The 17,601-nt window shown below is 43.8% G+C and overlaps 1 protein-coding gene across 2 annotated transcripts in view; it reads left to right on the top strand.

Annotated features, from left to right (window-relative positions):
• Positions 1 to 4,842: 4,842 nt before the first annotated feature.
• PTPN5 (protein tyrosine phosphatase non-receptor type 5) overlaps positions 4,843 to 17,601 on the top strand; it is an 85,237-nt gene continuing 72,478 nt past the window's right edge. Inside the window, exons 1-3 of one of the 2 annotated variants that reach the window (XM_050898135.1) lie at positions 4,843 to 4,885; positions 8,563 to 8,709; positions 9,698 to 9,858. The gene's annotated coding sequence lies outside the window, so the exon portion shown is untranslated. Of the gene's footprint in view, positions 4,886 to 7,033; positions 7,082 to 8,562; positions 8,710 to 9,697; positions 9,859 to 17,601 lie in introns of those variants that run through there. The other variant, XM_050898134.1, reaches the window with a different exon arrangement.

Here is a 17,601-nt window from a genome sequence, read left to right as displayed (position 1 = left end):
GCATCTTGTCTTGTCCCATGGACATTTATTTATAGATATTTTTTACATGAAAGGTAAACTTGTAAAAAAATACAACAGACACAGTAGGGCATAGCTCAAAGTCAAAATAAATATAACTATATATGCAATAGTTCAGGATTTTTGGAATAACCTTTTGTAGAAAAAAAACCCAACTAACCCTCCATTACTGAAGGACCTGCTCTTGGTAGTTTGACAATACTTGGACAGAGTAAGTCTATCTCCATCACTTCCTCCTTGCCGTACCCCAGGACAGGAGAGAGATGGGGAGATATGACCTGACTTTGAGACCAAATGTAAGCTGGCACTAATATGATTTGGAGAAGCCTTACGGAAATGTGGGTATGTTCATTTTGTATGACTTCACAGACCTGATGCAGAACTACCGAGCTGGGCTGGAAACATTTCTCCCACCAGTGTACAATGGACTTCATCAGCTCTCTCTGCCACCTCTGGTTAGCCTTCTGGCTCTTCTGTTCCACCATTTCTGCATGAGATCTGTCCTGTTTAAAAGAAGACATAGGCTGAAGTAACCAAGAGAGGGAAAAGAAATATAAAAGCCTGCCAGGTTCCACTGGACTCTTCCCACTGAAAGCAGGATTAATCCTTTCCTTACACTGCAAAGTGGGGGGGGGGGGGGGGGTAGAAGGATGCAGCCTATATGTATCAACATGGCCAGATAAATGCAGCAAGTTTGGCTAATTTGAAAGAACTGAGCCATACAGGAGCGAGGCCCAGAGCTGTTGTATTATTTATTAACTGCTATTTCACTACTTTCCCCCAAGACAAGGCAAGTCCACTAGGGACTGTGTTGTTTTATCTGCTATGTTTTCAACGGGACCCTCCTCTTTTTAAAAAGAACAACTGAGGGGCAACAAGAAGTGTGAGAGCTACAGGTGAACAGCTCATCGCTCTTCTGAGGGTGTCACATTGGTGTTTGGGGGGCTTTCGCTGCAGAAAGCTGCTCCACTCTCTCAGCCACAGATCCTCAAAAAGCCCACAAAGATTACTCGCAATTGTGCTTGTGATTCCACAAGGCTTGCTCTTACATGTAAGGAGAACTGGGCTGGTGTTAAGTCATGGTTACTAGTGCAGGTCAGCTGTTTTGCTGCAGATGAAATGCAGGGAAAGGAAGCAACCTCATCAGCGCACCCCAGGTAACATTTTGACCTCAGTGTGTCTATCTTGTCATAAAACTAAAACCTTCACTGACTTTTTACCTCCAGAAGCCTGATTTGCATTTATGAACCTGAAGTTTAAAATTATACTTCTATCTCTGTATCAAAGACAGTCCCAGAGAGCAGTATCAACCCACATCCCTCATCCACTAACAGGAATTTCACCGAAAGAAGCATGTTGTGAGGGCCTGACTGCTCTTTGCTGCAAGCAGTTGGAAGGTCAAAAGGGAAACAAAAAACAAAGTCATTAGAAACCAGCTGGACTAAATTTTTTAATGACTTCCTGAGCCACAAAATCAAACAGACATATAGCACTAAAAAGGACACAAATATGGCAGCGTAACAACTTCAAATGTTACAAATTCCCAGCTATTCCCACCTTAACCCTTACCCAGGATCCTTTACCTGCTCCAACAGCTGCCTCAGACACAGCTTAGTTTAAGTGCTTCACTCTCATCAAGATCAAACTTTAACCCAAATTTCAGCTATAGCCTCTGCTCCACAACCACATCAGTGGATGCCCCAAAATTATTTAGGTAGCACCTTCTGAACACTACTTCAAATCTGGCTCATCAGCTGTGCTTCACCCAAAGTTTAACCCTGATCCCAGCTGTAACCCTAAGTCAGCAACTTCTGCTTGCCTAGCAGAATGCTGCTGCCAGAGTCAACACTGAAGTTCCTAGCATAGCTGGCAATAAATCCAGCTGAGTGGTCACTGAACCTCTAACCTTCACCCTCAGCCTCATGTCTGATGTTAACCTCACCCCAGTCTCACACTTAAACCCTTCCTAATTGTGACAGGCTAGTGATTTCGGCCTTCCCCAGCAATGATTCCCTCTCACTGCCCTCCACAAACTCAAGCCAGGCCCTAACCCTGCTAGACCCTGACTGGCAGGGTGACAAACACCAGAACAAACCCTAACGCCAGCTTGCAACCAGCCTAAATTCAAGCTCGCCATGCCCTTGTGGCTCAGCCATATATCCAACCCTAAATGTTGGCCCCTTTTCTTCTGACATAATTTTAACAGAGAGTAGCTGGTTGACTGATTCCAACATGTTCTCTGCAGCGAGCAGTTGGCAGAGTACAGGGTACCCAAATTTTGCTATTCAAAATCAGCTGGGGCAGATTTGGGCTGTTTTTCAGCAAAAAAATGCAGAGAACCACACGCAGCAGCACGTGTGGTTTTAATGTCATACCTCCTGCATTTTGGTAAGTCCAAGAAGCAAAATGGTTTCTCAGAGTAAAGCAGAGAAGCCCTGCTGCCTCTCAACTATTTACTGCTGCTGGCCCCATCCCCCTGCAAAGCTACTCTGCACCCCACAGCAATGAGTGGCAGATGGCTGGTACAGTAGCTAGGAGCATTTGGGACCGAGCAGAGCTAATTCCCTGGCCCACTGCAGTCTTTCTGAACTCCAAGAGGAGTTCCCATCACAGGCTCATTCCAGGTTTTCATGCCACTGACTTTTGGAAGGGAAGAGGATACTGAGCTAGTCCAGTAGTAACTGATGAGTCCAGTTTTGCCTCTTACATCAAACTCTGACTCACCCTGCACTCATACCAACTCGCAATTCTCTCTTAATTGGGAAAATCACTAGGATAGTACTCATTGCCAGAATTCTGGGTCATAAAGTCATTCTCTGACTCAGAAGAAGGTTTACAACAGCTGTGGCAGTGATATGTACTGTAGGTGAGTCATGTTGAACTATTAGCACAAACATAAGAACCTTATAAAACAAATACATAAAGAATTGCACTGACCCATCTAAATTATAATCTTACATTTATTATTCTATAGCAAAGGACTTGATGTTTTGTTGTGCACTCAGTGAATGCAAAATTTAAAAAATAAAGTTACTAAGACGCTTCTCATCATATGAATCCCAAACAGCTTTTTAAATTCAGAAGCTAAAATTTTAGCTGATATAAATTTTATGGCAGGCATTAAATTTGTGGAGGCATACTGATTTAAAACAGCTCAGAATATGATTCTAGATTCATGGCACAAAACCCCATGTTTATTGATTATGTAACTGCAAATGCAGATATGTCTCAAGTGCAGCATGCAATGTATCTAACAGCATATAACAAAACATTCCATGCATATTCAGAAGTGGAAAATGCCCTGTTCAATTTAAATTGCAGGAGAGATTTAGATAGATAAATACTATTGGGTTTTCCAATCAAGGATTCTAATAAATTAAATTAAGAAAATATATAAAATATTAAGTAACTTAGAGGAATTACTGACCTTCAGTGAATGGATACTGAGGTAATTTCACTGACTTAGTAGGCCCTCATTACCTGAACATTTAATCCTTTGACTCCATGGTAAGTTAGGCTAGTAAAACTAATGTCACAAATCAAACTCACCAATACTCATGCCAAAGCACTGGGAAAACCTCTGGTCTACAGCCAGAGGTTGTGAAGTATGTGTTTAACAAGTTACAACCTTTTTAGGGACTAACTGATCTGAGGAAAAAAAGGATTATAAGGCTACCCCACAGTACTAAGTAATCACTGGAAAAACCAAGTGGGCTTAAAGCAATCTTTGAGACCCTTTCCTCCCTCCTATTACTTCTGGACAAGTGTCCTAGTTCAGGTATTAGGTGCTGGGTTTTTATCAGTGTAAAATGCGTTGCCTTTGGTGGAGCAAAGTAGGTTTATAGGAGATTAGGAATCAGCCACGTTGCCTACATATAAAGCCATGGTCATGGCTCTGGTTTGAGACAGCATCAACCTTCCACCTTCTGCCCCAAGTTTTTTCACCCAAACTTGAGCTGACGAGAGGCAGGCTCTTCATCCACTTCAGCACAAAGTCAACCACACTAGTGAAAGCATTTGCACTAAGCCATAGGGACCCACGTGCTCTAGCCACCGTTCAGACGCAGCCCCGGGAATTTGGGGGCTAAACGACAAGAACAAACCCCTGAGGAGCAGCAGCTGCATCTTAAAATGGCCTCTCGGCCCCCTCTGAGAAGAGAGACTAGGGGAGGCCGTCGGCAGTCTGCGGCTAACGACTTCCCCCCCGACTCAGGAACAAGCAGCCCACAGAAGAAGCCGGGGGCACGGGCGCCCCGCCGCAGAGCTGCCCACGGCACGCCGTCCTACCCACCTCGGCCTGCTGCCTGAGCCCCGCCACCCCCTGGGGCCTCACTGCGGCAGCGGCGGCTCCGGCTCTCCCGGGGGCGGGGGCCGGCTTCTCTTCGGCCGCCGCCGGGCGCTCCCGCTCGCTGCCTGGCTGTTTCATTCATGCTTTCTCCTTCGCCATCTCCCTCTCCGACTGAGGGGAAACGGGAGCGCGCGTGGGCGGCCGCTGGAAGGCTCCCTGTCAGTCAAGCGGCCGAGCTGAAAAGCAGGCGAGCGAGGGAGAAGGATGGAGAACAGCTTTCCCGAGGGAGGGGGTGGCTGTTGTCGCTGCCAGCCTGGCAGCCCTTCCTGGGGGCATCTGCAGAGACGGGGTGGGGGAAAGGCGGGAGCGGTTTTGTACCACAGACCTTCCCGCCTCGGAAGGAAGCGGGGGGGGGGGGGGGCGGCTCCTCTCCTGCCCGCTCATCACCTGTCCCCCCTCCACACACACCCACTCAGCGGCGACGGGGGGGCCCGGCGGCCGCTCTGTCTGGCGAGAGCGCCGAGCGGAGGGCTCCGTGCCTCTGGCGGAGGGGAGGCAGGGCGCTGTGGCGGTCTGTGTGTACGTGTCTGCCGGGGGCTGCGGGGGCGGCGCGGCGGCGGAGGGGGACCGCCTGCCCCCGCCGCTCGCCGGTGGGCGAGCCCGGTGTGTGTCAGTGGCGGGGGGGTACGTGGGGCGGCGTGTCCCCCTCAGCTCTTCCCGGGGCTGGGGAACTTCCTGAGGCTGAGGGGCTCTTCGTAATCGCGGCACCAACCGCACCACTGGGGGGGGGGGGGGGGTTGAGGAGAGGCGCGGGGCAAGTTGTTAATGATTTTAACGGTCGTAACGGTTTCGGGCGGGGGCGGGCCGGCCGGCGCGCGCGCCCTGAGGCGGGCAGGGCGCTCGGTAGCGGGGAGGGGAGCGTTGCGGGCGGCCGCCGGCGGCGGGAGCGCCGGTGCAGTGCGCAGCAGGGCTGGGGGCTCGGCGGGGGAGAGGCGCGGCGTGTGAGGGCCCGCTGCCCCCCCGCCGCGCCGTGGCGGGCGGCTCTGCCTTTGTGCTCCCTCCGCACTTGAGTGCGAGGCTGGGAGGGACGGCGCAGGTGGGGGCGGGCACGGTAGGCAGCGGCGGCGGATCCCGGGAGCCAGGGAGGGGAGGTAAGGCTGTGCCGTGCCGCGGTGGCCGCTCCCGGGGCTGTGGGGGGCGGCTGCATGCCGGGGGCTGCGCCTTCGGCCGGCGGCGGGGGCGGCGGGCAGGGCAGGTCCCTTGCTTGGCTTTTCCTGCAGCCGCTTCCCATCTCGTCCTGCTGCACAGAGAGAGATGCAACAGCAGCAGCCCGGTCCCCTGGGGAAGGACGGTGCTCGGAGGTGGGCAAGCCGCATCAGCCCGGCCGATGCGCGTAGGGCCTGCCGGGCGAGGGGCTGGGGAAGGGGGGAGCAGCCGGCGGTGCGTCCCCGCTCCCGCGGTCTCCACGCAGCTGCCCGTGAACCTGCGAGGAGTGCTGAGGGCGGCCGGCAGCCCCGTCTCCTCCGGCGCCGCTTACACCCCCGAGGCGCCCGTTCCCCTCCCTGCCCTCCGCCAGCCGGTCGCAGGGCCCGGGGCGTGGTGGCGGCGTGCACAAGGTTGGGTGCTCGCAATATGAATTTCCCCTGCTTTCCCCCGCCAGAGAACGCGCCAAGATACGCGAAGCAGACGCTGGTCTACGTGCTTAGCGGATCTCGCTTGGGAAGGACCAGGGGATTTGGGGGAGGCTGCTTTCAAACCGGTCTAGTCGGTCGTTAACTACTGGTTGCAGTTAAAATTTTAGCAGCAGCAACAGCTTTGCGATGCTTTCCGGGAATATTGCTGCCTTTGAGCTGATGTGACAGGCAGCCCGTGGTACGCTGCCACTTCCTACTAGATGGCAGTGCTGAGAGGAGGATAGTTGGCGTTGTAGGTAATAAAGTGTTGGGAAGCTGGAGACTAAGGTGCAGCTGGATTTTGATGGAGTTATGGGTGGAACAGAAGAGGCTTCACATGTGCCCTGTGAGCTTATTTGCAATTAAGAGGTTTTTTTTCAAACTTTACATGTTGTTATCTTGTTATGCAATTACGTTTTAGTGAGACTGTGATTCTTACGTTATATTTGGAAAGGAAAAACAAATCTAGTAGGTTAAGCCTTTGTATTACAGCATTATTTACAAAGTTCTGAGGTTTGGATCCAGCTCTGCTGGTTGCCACCTGATTGGCAAAGATTTACAGCTGAGGATCAGAGTCTGTGCTTGTGCTAGAGCCATAAATTACTGGTTCAAAAGCAATGTGGTTGCATTTCTTTTTATTTCATGAGTGTTGTATATACTGAGGAAGCAATTTTTTGGTTTGATCACAGTGTTTTGTTAGGCAGTTTGAGATAACTTCTTTGTTGTATAAATTATACAGTTAATGGATCAAGTTCAAATCTTGGATAGACCCAGAGCTCAGGATTTCAGCAGAAGTTGTGTGGTACATGACAGAGTGCTGAATTTTACTGTGTGGAATATCTGAAGTAAATTTTCTCTCTGCTTGCCCTACACTTGTTTTCCAGTTTGTTCCTTTAGAGTAGCAAAGTGTAGTGCTTTTGCCAATGTTTTCATTGATATATTTGAATTAGGGTTGTATATCTGACGCCAAGGATTGTTCAGGGGCTCAGTATGTGCCCATGGAGAGACAGAAAATTTAGCCAGTTGACTTGAATATGAATAAAATGGACACCAGAAGTGTTATTTTACATTCGCATGTAATGAGTCCCAACGTTTTCTGTAGGTATGTGCAGGAAGGTAAACACATCAAGTTCACTTGTTTAATTCATTTTGTTATAATTGAATAGGCATTATTCTTTGTAGTATTTTGTTGCCTTTTTTTTTCTTCTCATCTAGCATTATTGTTGTGGTTTAAGGGCTAAGCTTTAAAATGTTTGTCACTCCACTGCAGAGAGAGTTGCCAACTGGATGTTATGCATGTAAAACTAGAACAAGAGCCTTTAAATAGCAAGACTATCAATTTAGTAAAGATTTAGTGTGATAAATGGTAGAATACACAACAAGAATGCAAATCTGAATGATTATTCTGAATGATCATAGCATGCATTTTTTTGATATTAATATTGATAAAGTACAAAGCAGAAAAGCAAATACATTCAGTTTTTAAGTACCTAAACTGGTGTGAAATGGAAGAGCTGTTTTCTGTTATGCAGTTTATGCTTTAAAAAAGGAGGGGCTGGGGAGGGCAGAAAAGTTACTTATGAGCATTTATTTTGTTTTCTGGATCTCAAAATACCATTATGTAGCAGGATGCTTTCCAGTGTCTGGAAAGGCAGATGTTGCTGCAGCAGGAGCAATTACACTGATTTGTAGTACAGGAGGAAAAAAAAAATTCTATTCTGACTTTCTGCCTCTGCCTAAAAAGATCAGCGATTTAGCTCTGCTTTGGGCTTGTCAACAGAAGAGATGAGATAGGGAAGTTAAGTTTGCTCAACAAAGAGAGTGAAGTTCATGTACAAATTAGGAAATTTCTGTTTCCAGAATACAATGAGTAAATTTGCCTAACAGACTATGTTAAAGAATTTCACTTGCTTGGCTTTACCTCGCAATTGTCCACAAACAAACCCTTGCCAAAAGTCAGGGAGTTTTCCTAGGTTACGTTGGTTGTTAGTTGCTTAAGCAGATCACACTGTCCTGTGGGATGTTGAGTCAAAAGGCAGGAGAGGCAGTGGAGACTAGAGCCCTGTAGGCTTTTGTAGAAGAGGCTTTCTGAATTGTAGCTTTTTAAAAGGTGCGTGACAGAATCCCATCTTCACTAAAATCACTGCGACCTTTGCTATCACAGTTCTCTTTTGGTTTGCTTCTTATCCTGTGTAGACCGCAGCAAAGTGTGACTGATGGGACCCAAGATTCAACCTATGATAGGGCATGGGTTCTTGGTTTAAGCTGACGCTTTAAAGAGTTTATTTTTAGTTTTCAGCTGTAAAGTGTTTCTACTTTAGAGGATATTTGAGACTCCCTGCAAACAAAACATGCAAGTGAAAGTTAGGAACTGAAGAGCTGATTTGTACTAAAGCATCTTTAGCAGAATAAGGCTGGAAGAGATGCAGAGTATGTGTATGATATGTGTATGTGTGCTACCGCATAGTGAGCAAGCCATGATATTCAAGAAAGGCAAGGGTCTTGAATGTCTCTGGAAGGTAACAGGATTTTTTATCTCACTGTGGAGCTCAGGCACAGTAATTCTTTTTTGGCTCTTTTCAGACTCCTCCCTTAATGGTACGGAACCAACTTGACCTGTGATTTTGAGCAACATTTTAAAGAGCTAGTATGGTAATAATTTGCATGTTAGAAGTCAGATTCGAGCTCCTGCGTTGTAAGACTCCTGATTTGTGACCAGCTAGAATTACAGTAAGTGGTTCTGTATGTTCTTGGTTTGTGTCTTTTTTTCCTCTTAGCCCTTCCTTGCTTAGTGATCTGCTGCATGTAACCTTACTCCTAACCTGTTTGGGGCAGGAGCAGCCTTTCATAACTTGTTTCAGTGGGGCTCAAATCCCTGTTTGCAGCTCTAAGAGACTGGTGTAATAGAAAGTAACAGCCTGACCCTGGTTTAAGGTCAAGGGTAGCTGCCCAAAATATTTAGTATTTTTAAGAGGCGGACCTCTAGCATAAAAAAAAATTGTTTCTCGTTTTCTTTGTGATTCCATATCATAACTAGTTTCATTCTGTGTTTTACTACTGTGCTACTGGGTCTAACAGCTAGATAGTGCAACCTTCTGCATTTTTATAGCAATGCTGACCTGTGGACACAACTGCATGTGTTAACGGGAACTCTTGGTTTTGACACAAACTCACCCTTCAGGTATAAGCAACTCCCTTAAGTTACAGGGAGATTGTGATCTCCCTTATCTATCATCAGATAAGCACCTTCAGACTAGCCTTGTCAATCACTGAGGTATAATAAAGCCATTTAGACCATCTTTTCTAAAAGAATTGAATATGTGATGCTGGGTTCAAATAGCAGTGAGTGCTAGAAAGAGTGACAACTGCATGTAATATCTTTTATGTGCATGAATTTGTTTAGGATGATACCTATCGTCATAATCCTATGCATGCAAACTTGGTACTTCCAGATGTGCCAGAGGTTCAGACAGATTTTGAAAGCTTCAGTGAAAAGTTACTAATAGCTGCAGTGTGCAGAGCCTGCTCGCTAATTTTGCCCACTGTCATACACACGGCTAATATGTCACTATCCAAACTAATGTCTGTGTGCATACACCACTTCATCAAACTGCATAAGCTATGACACAGCTAGTCTTAATTACACTGCTTTTTTAAATCATTCAAATGTTGTAATTCATATATCACTAGAATTGTTCTACTGCTCGTTTGTCCACAGATCATGTTTCATTAGAAGTGCTGATGAGCACCCAGGACTCTGAAGACAGCAGTTTTGTGCAAGATAAGAATGTTACTTGAAGAAGGTGATGGAGGATAGAGCTCCAGAGTTCCTGGCAGACACTGACAGCATAAGATGGTACCATAGTCTAGTCTGAAATTGTAAGTCTTAAGGAGGACTAGATGTCCTTGACTTTACAAGAAGTTGTTACACTGAAGAAACTTAATAGTGGGCTAGAGTCTGCTTTCAGGACCTGTGTAGACGCGTTTGTTTCTGTTCAGTTACACTAATATGACTATGGAGCAACCAGGTTTTCTCTACATGTGAGTGTGAATTGAATCCCTCTACTTTAGAGTAAGTAATTTTATTTACCCTGGTGAACCTGAGATTTGCACCTATCATTTCTGAACTACTTCGTTTCTAGAACTGCGAGGAAATCTAGGAAATGGATGGTGTAAGCTTTACAGCACAACTGAAACTACTGGTTCCAAAGGACTCTCCATTTTGAAAGCTGTGTTTCCAAAGATGTTAGTTCATTTGCAGAAGGCTGTTTGAAACCTGCAGTTGACAAAGGTCATTAAATCATTGATGTCATGAAATATGCAAAGTATTTCACGTGAATGATGTCCGTACCCTTGCAAAGTCTTTTTTATCACTGAGGCTTTTTGCAGTATAGGGTCCTGTCAGTAGGGAACAGGCTACAAGACAGGAGGCTAGGACACTAACACTGCATATCATGCCTTAAAATACATTACACAGTTGTAACTCCAGTATTAAATACAAAAATAACACTTTACTTGGCAGATATAAGATTGATAACTGCTCCTGGGGAAAAAAAGTCAATATTAGTGGATATTTTAGTGGACAAGTCCAGTGGACTTAGATTTTTCCATTTCAAAAAGTGGAAGACTCTTACCTCCAGCTTCCATTTCCTTTCACCTTCATTACACAGATCTTGTAAGAAACACTAAATGCAGAAAGCAATCTTGCAAAGTGTGTTTCTATTTGTAAGTAGGCAGTGATCAAATCCTGTCTTTCATTCCTATGTGACCCTGAGAGATGCAGGAGATGGATGCATTTCATTGGGAAATGGAGGGCTAATTTACATACAGAAATTTACTAACATTAGTGTACCAAGCTTATTTGTCACATGTGCACACCTCTTACAGAAGCAGACTGTGAACATGGAAATGTATATGCCTAAATATTCAGAATGGCTATTCTAGTAGGTAGCCCTATGTAGACAGACTCTTAGATCCAAATTACTATCGCAGAAGTTGGTGAAATCACATCTAAACCTAAAGGAGAATAAAATAACAAAAGGAGCCCAATAACAATGCAAGTTGAATTGTAACAAAAGCACAAAGACCTTCAAAGTACATGTGCTTCAGTAAAGATACGTATTTTCATCTGTAAACCCAATATGAGAAGTTAAGGTTAAATGTTCTCTTAGATATTCTTTGTTTGTTCTGTATCTGTATAGTGAACAGAATACTTTCTATTTAGAAGAACACTTTATATTTACAGTTGTAGCTGTTTATTCAGGTAATGATGCATCTTGTATTACTAGTGCAACAGTGACTCTGACATTTGTTACTGCTTGAAATGCATGTTTACTGAAATCAGAATTATACCTAGAAATCACAGTATCCCTAGATCCTGTGAGTTCTGTGTGTCTGGAGATGTATACTCTTTACTCAAATGCAAGGGGTACAGGTAAAGATAACTTGCATTATCTGTCATTAAGAATTAGGTGTTGAAAATTGGTGTAAGAATAGCACTAGTCTGTAAAGTCAGTGAAGTATAAAATTGTTTGAAATAAATGGCAAAGGAGCAGACATGGGACAGTGCGGGCTGTTGATGCATGGAAAGCAACAAACAAGATGCTTGAAAGAAATTGTCCTTTCAAAAAAAAAAAAAGGAGTAAAGTATTTGTAGGAATTTTGGTAAAAATCAGTAAGTATTTTAGATTCTCTTTGTAATACACGAGTTGTAAGTTATGTTTTTCATGTCAAGCTCCTAAGTATTTGACAGTGGAGTATTTGCACTGTGGGACCACATTAGCCTATGAAATCATTGCAAATGAGAGTCAAAAGTATTACAACAAATTCAGTGTTGGCCTGTGAGTTAACATATTCTAAAATTGTGATTGAACTTCAATTTAAATTGAAAATCTTCTAGAAAAGAATATTTTTATTGAGGAGATAAAATTTTGAATGTTTTGATTACCTTCAGTTATTTCATCTGTACTTCCTTTTGGGTCTTTTTTTTTCCATAACCTGCCTATTTTATTTCTGACATTCTTAGAAGCAGAAACTTGAAACTTTCACATCCTTAAAGACTCAATCAAAGCTTACAAGACTATTTGTATTTACTAATGTTAAGTTTGTGCATACCTTCTTTCATTATTGAAACTACAGCATACTACTTATGTTGCCATTCAATTCTCTGCTGATTTCACCTCTTAGCAGGGTCGGCTTAGATGAATTTAGATGATTAATTCACTTGGACAAATGTATATCTCACTTTCAAAATGAGGTTGTATCACATTTTTTCCCTAATTCCACACCCCAGAAAGTAGCAATCCTTGTGATTTCTCCCCTGAGACACAAACATTCCCGTTTTCCCTGCAGATAGTTGCTTCTCCCCTTCAGTGGGAGAACATACTCTGTTTGTAACACCAGCAATATCATGAGCCTCTAATGCTATCTCAGTTTGTTAGGAAATACAAATGCTGGCATTTTGTAAAGATGCAGAGAGCTTTTTCAGATATCATTGAATAACCAAAGCTACTGAAAAAAGCTCAGAATTTTGTACAGTGAGGGTATTTGTTCTGACCTGTATCTCTCAGGTGCTATAAATAATAACTATTTTCATAATAGATGACTTGCAGTCTGTAAAAGCAGCTCATTCCAGTTACTACCTTCTTTTTCTTCCTGCTGCTTTAGTGGCAGGAGATTTTTAGCAACCAACAGCATTGCAGACTTTTTTAGGTGGGGGTGAATACTTTATGGATGTAAGATAAGGGGAAGGCTCCACTGGTGTATAAAAAGCTTTGGATCCTTTTGGAAGGCAGGATTCAAAAAGCTGAGGTGGGCTACACCAACACTAACTAGCTTTTTTTTTTTTTTTTTTTGGCAGGCAGATACTTACCTAATTTCAGTCTTAAAGAAGGGTTGTTTCTTGTAGCCCCATTCCTGCCTCCCACCAGCTTGCCAGGACCACAGCTTTACTTCACATGTGTAGAATGACAGTTGTAAGTGAACGATAAGGGGACGGGGAGAGGAGGAGTTGAGAAGTTTCTTCTTTGGTTGAGAAAAGTATGGAGGAGCAGAACAGTCCATTGAACCTGCTCACTGATCCCAGCTGGTCTTTGAAAATTGGGTTCTCACAAGCAGTCCATGGGTGGTAGGTTGACAGTTGTCACGTGCAGCTGTGATGACAACACACAAACACCACAAGCTTTTCCACACAGCCAATCTGGAGACCTATTCTTACAATTCCCCTATTGAGTAGGTACCTACTGAAAAGGCAGGCAGCTGGATCTCCCTGGATGCATTCCATGTGTTTCTCAATCAGTAATGAAATTTTGCATCACATAGTGGCGTCTTGGACTTGACCAAAATTTGGGCTATTTAAAATACAGGCATATACTCCCATAAAATAATGAGGGCAGACTATTGCAGACCTGCTAATGGCAGTGAGAATCCTTATGGGCTTGAGGTTTAATTTTTCTCCACTTTTGCAAGATTTAGGTCATACTGTTTAGGTCAGGACACAGAAGCAAGCTAGGCATCTTGATTCAGCCTCTCTAAGGGAGTACTTGTTTTGCCAGAGACGTTATTTGAAGCATTCGCTTGGATATATGATACCACTTTTGAATTTACTGTCAGTTCACTGAGTTATGGTTGCCTGTTTGGGGTTTTTTTGGGGGGTGACGTGGGGGGGGGTGTTTGTTTTTTATTTTTAATACAGGTAAATAAAATATGCTTAATATTTTTTCTAGCATCATCCAGAGATTCTGGGAAAGGGAATCCATTTTATTCATCAGGCAGTACATTTTTTTCTGATGGTTTGCAGAGCCCTTTTTACTTTTAGGAACAGAGACTTGCTGCTTCCTTCCTGTCCCTTGACTTGTTGAATATGGCTAGATTTGTTTATTTTCTTCTCCAGAACGTCTTCCATTTGGTACTCCAACAGCATATGTTCCCTCATTTTCTGTCTCTGCATATTACCAGCCTGGGGCTTGGCTGTAGCTGTCTCCTTCAGGAGCAGAGCCTCCCTTGCCAGTACGGATCAGTGCCACCATTCCATTACACTGACCGAAGCATTTGCTCCTTAAGTTTGAGAATAGCAAGCCAGAGAGGTGGAATAATTTAAGTGGTTGGCTTGTTTCAGTCCTCTTCTAAACATGGAAATTAGAGCCTGCAAACATCCGTAAGATGAAACACTGGCACAGACATGATCATTTCTGTGAAACTGCAAATGTGACTACTTTGTTATGAAACTGCTGAGAGCTTCGTGAATTATTGTAACAAATCCTGTGACTAAAAAGCATGTAATGGCTATTTTATTCTGCTGGTGATTGTTTCTGCGCTTCAGAGCCCATTCAGAATGGCAACGTAATTAAAATAGTTACAATTTTCTTTTAAATTAGAGGGGGACTTCTCACATATTTACATGATGCCTAACTTGCACTAACATACATAAGGAGCTGAGTGCCCAAATGCTGTGTGTATTTTAACCTGTTATTTGTTGTCTTAAACCATGTTTTCAGACCCTTAAGTGCTCTGTTCTTTGTGGTAAATTACTGCAAGCATGTGTAATACGTATGTTTTATAACATCTCTAGTTTCTTAATTATGTATTTTTTTCCCTGAAGTAGGCACTGCTATTTGTTCTTAACTTTTATCTCTTTTGAGCTTTAAGCATCATGTACAACAGTGTATGTCCTGAATTTTTTAGGAAGAAACATTGTCTTTGTCCCTTTGAATTTCGTATGCGCACTCTGGTGCCCTAACCCCTCAAACTCCTGATTGGAAACACTAGATCTTGCTACTGAATATAGTTTTGGCCATTTGCCGCAGTTCTGCATGTTGCCAGTGGGGAGCAGATCACAAATGGAGATTCAGTGCTCTAAAGTTTTGTAGTGATGCTAGATAATGAGAGAACCAGCAATTAAGTGACAATATGTTTTATCTGCGGTGTATTCTGTGCAGCTCAGAACATCAGTTTTCAGTCTGTTATCCTTGAGTGGATTAGATTACATTGTATTAGCTTGCATTAGATTAAATTGAGAACTGTTGCTTTGTGTTAGTCCTGGGCATGACTTTAATGTTACATAAAGGTTTTTTAACCCAAAAAATTGTGCCAGTGGTAAGATACTGATTCAGGCATGGTGCTGGTTCCTGTGTTTGGACAGAGGAGACCATTACCTGTGTACCCAGGATTTAGAAAAAGGCTCTCTTCTGCTTGGCAAGCTTGCTTAAAAGTCAGGTTCCGCTAACGCTGTCTCTGGCTTTACTGTGTTCTGTCACATCGTACTGGCATCTGGTGGCCTGGGATTTGTAAAGCTGTGCCTATGAGATTGCTGATTACACTAGGAAGAGAGGGCAGTCCAAAGCTAGCTGGAATAGTGTCTGCTGTCATTTGGGAATTTGCTTAATTAAGGCATCCCACTTACTCCCCTGGTTGTTGCTACTGAACAGAAGTAGAAATTGAGAACAGATCTCTAAGCTGATTTACTGTCCTTGAAACTGGATGTTTATTCCAGTTTGGAGTATAGAGTTTCCTATCTGTATCTACAAGCTTTTCTTCCTTCCTTTTTTCAGCTGATACCAATCTCTGCTGCTCTGTGCATGGCTCTCATCCTTTCCATCTGTGTCTCACCTCTCCAGCCCAAGTGTCATCTCCTCTAGCTATGTATTTCTCTCTTCTTCTCTCACGAAGAGCTGAGTAACCTTCTGCCACAAAGGCTTCAAACCAAGGAAGTGCAAACTGCCCTCTTTGTCCAGTACATCCTCTCAGATTAGCAGCTTCTATTTGATGTTGTTCGAGTATGAAAGAAGCAGCTTTTCCCCAGAAGCTATAGAATCCCTTGTAAGGGACTTTATCATGGACTGAAATGAGCTGATGGCCACCACTACAGGATACAGAAAAGAATCATTTGCTTCTGGTTTTTGTTCCTCTTTTGCAACTGATTTCTATGGACATCATGCTCTCTGATTCTGAGAAAACAGCAGGTATTTGGAAATATCATCTTGAAACCAGTAATGGTCCTGGAAAATGCCACGTTAACCCATCCAGCCATTTCTAGCCATTTCCTGAAATATTGAACTTAAGCATTGCGTCTGCCTGCTTGCCATTGCCAACGTTCTTCTTTGGTTGCTACATGATTTTAGGAGCTGATGCTTCATAAGTTACCAGAGCTAGAGATGAGCAGAAATCTGAGATCCTGCTAACGTGTCAGGCCAGATAAAGCCTTGCTTGCTAGTCATAGTGATTTACATGATATTGGTCCTTTGTCCTAGAGAAGCATTTTTTTTTCCTGTTGTTCATAAACTGGTCTCAGACCTTGGATCAGTGTAAATTTTAAAGCTCCTCTGCTGTGCTAATCTCTTATTGCGTCATTTTGGAGCTGTTAATTGATGATAATTCTGAATGCTTAACCCGTTTTGTCTGAGGATTTCTAAACCTTTTCTGGCAGACTATTTCTCAGTGACACTAGTTGACGTGGGGAGTGGTTTTCGGGAAGCAAAGCGATTAGAAGGCAAAAGAAGCTGTTTCTCTTTTGCGTCTTTTGTGTGCAGTGATGCCATGAAAAGCAAGGGCTGGAAGGGTGAGGGAATGATTGTTCCTATCCCCCTCTGCACCCACCAGGTATTCACATTTGAAGAATATGATGCAGAAGCAGAGCCCCATCTGCTAATGTTCCCCTTTGCATGAGATAGTTCCTTAAAGAAGGGGCCTTACATAAATGACTTTGACCTGTGTTTCTGTGTATATGCCATATCATATCTGTGGGTGTGGTGTTAACAGCTGCACAGAAAAGGAAAACCGAGAAATCGAGTCAGTGCTAGAGCTGGAGAAACTAAGCACTCCCTTTAGTTGTATGCAGGTCATTATTTCTAAGCAAGGTTTAGCATCTTCACAAAACTTGGACCAAGGTAACTTCAGAAGTTATCCCAAAATGAAGCTTAATTTCTCCTTGTGTTGAACTTGATGGCAGAAATCCCCCAGATGGCAGAGGGAACAAGATCAGACTATGTGGTGATGGTTTGCAGGCTGTGAAATTTCAAGGCCTGTCAACACAAGCATAGGTATTTTTTCTGTCTGAAAGATTCCTGATACTCTGCTGGGGGGCAAAAGCTGCTATTCTGTTTTGACTTGAAGTGGTGCCTAGGGAGAGGAAAACAGTATTGGCTGCAGCTTCTTTTGCTTTGAGCATTGTGTCTGTGTACTACCTAGAGAACTCATTAGTTTTTAAGGCTGTGGCAGCAATCGGCTAAATGGACACAATAGTGATACACTGATGGTTTGAGGTGTTGCATTCATCCTTTTGAGATAACCAGTTCTGCTCCCTTCAGTGATGTGTGGCACCCGAAGATCAATAGCCACCTGAGAAGGTGGCTATTTAGCAAACAGGAAGATGCCATTTGGTACAATGGTGGAAACAAGAAGACTGTTCTCTTTCTAAAGCATTGTCTGCTCTCTAATTGAATCCTTCTTAAGATCGATTTACCGTGCTAGTAAACTCAGCCTGTTTGTAGAAAGGGAGGAATTATGCAAGAAGGTCAGGCTCACCATGGTTTATGCTGGGGAGACAACAGTGTGTGAAAGGCAAAGTTCTGAGTTACAGTGTGATTTCTAATTAGTAATTGCTAGTCACGATGAGTGTCTTGATTG

Source organism: Gymnogyps californianus, chromosome 5 (assembly GCF_018139145.2).
Source record: "Gymnogyps californianus isolate 813 chromosome 5, ASM1813914v2, whole genome shotgun sequence".
NCBI lineage: Eukaryota > Metazoa > Chordata > Aves > Accipitriformes > Cathartidae > Gymnogyps > Gymnogyps californianus.
This window is presented reverse-complemented; position numbering and strand designations above follow the sequence as displayed.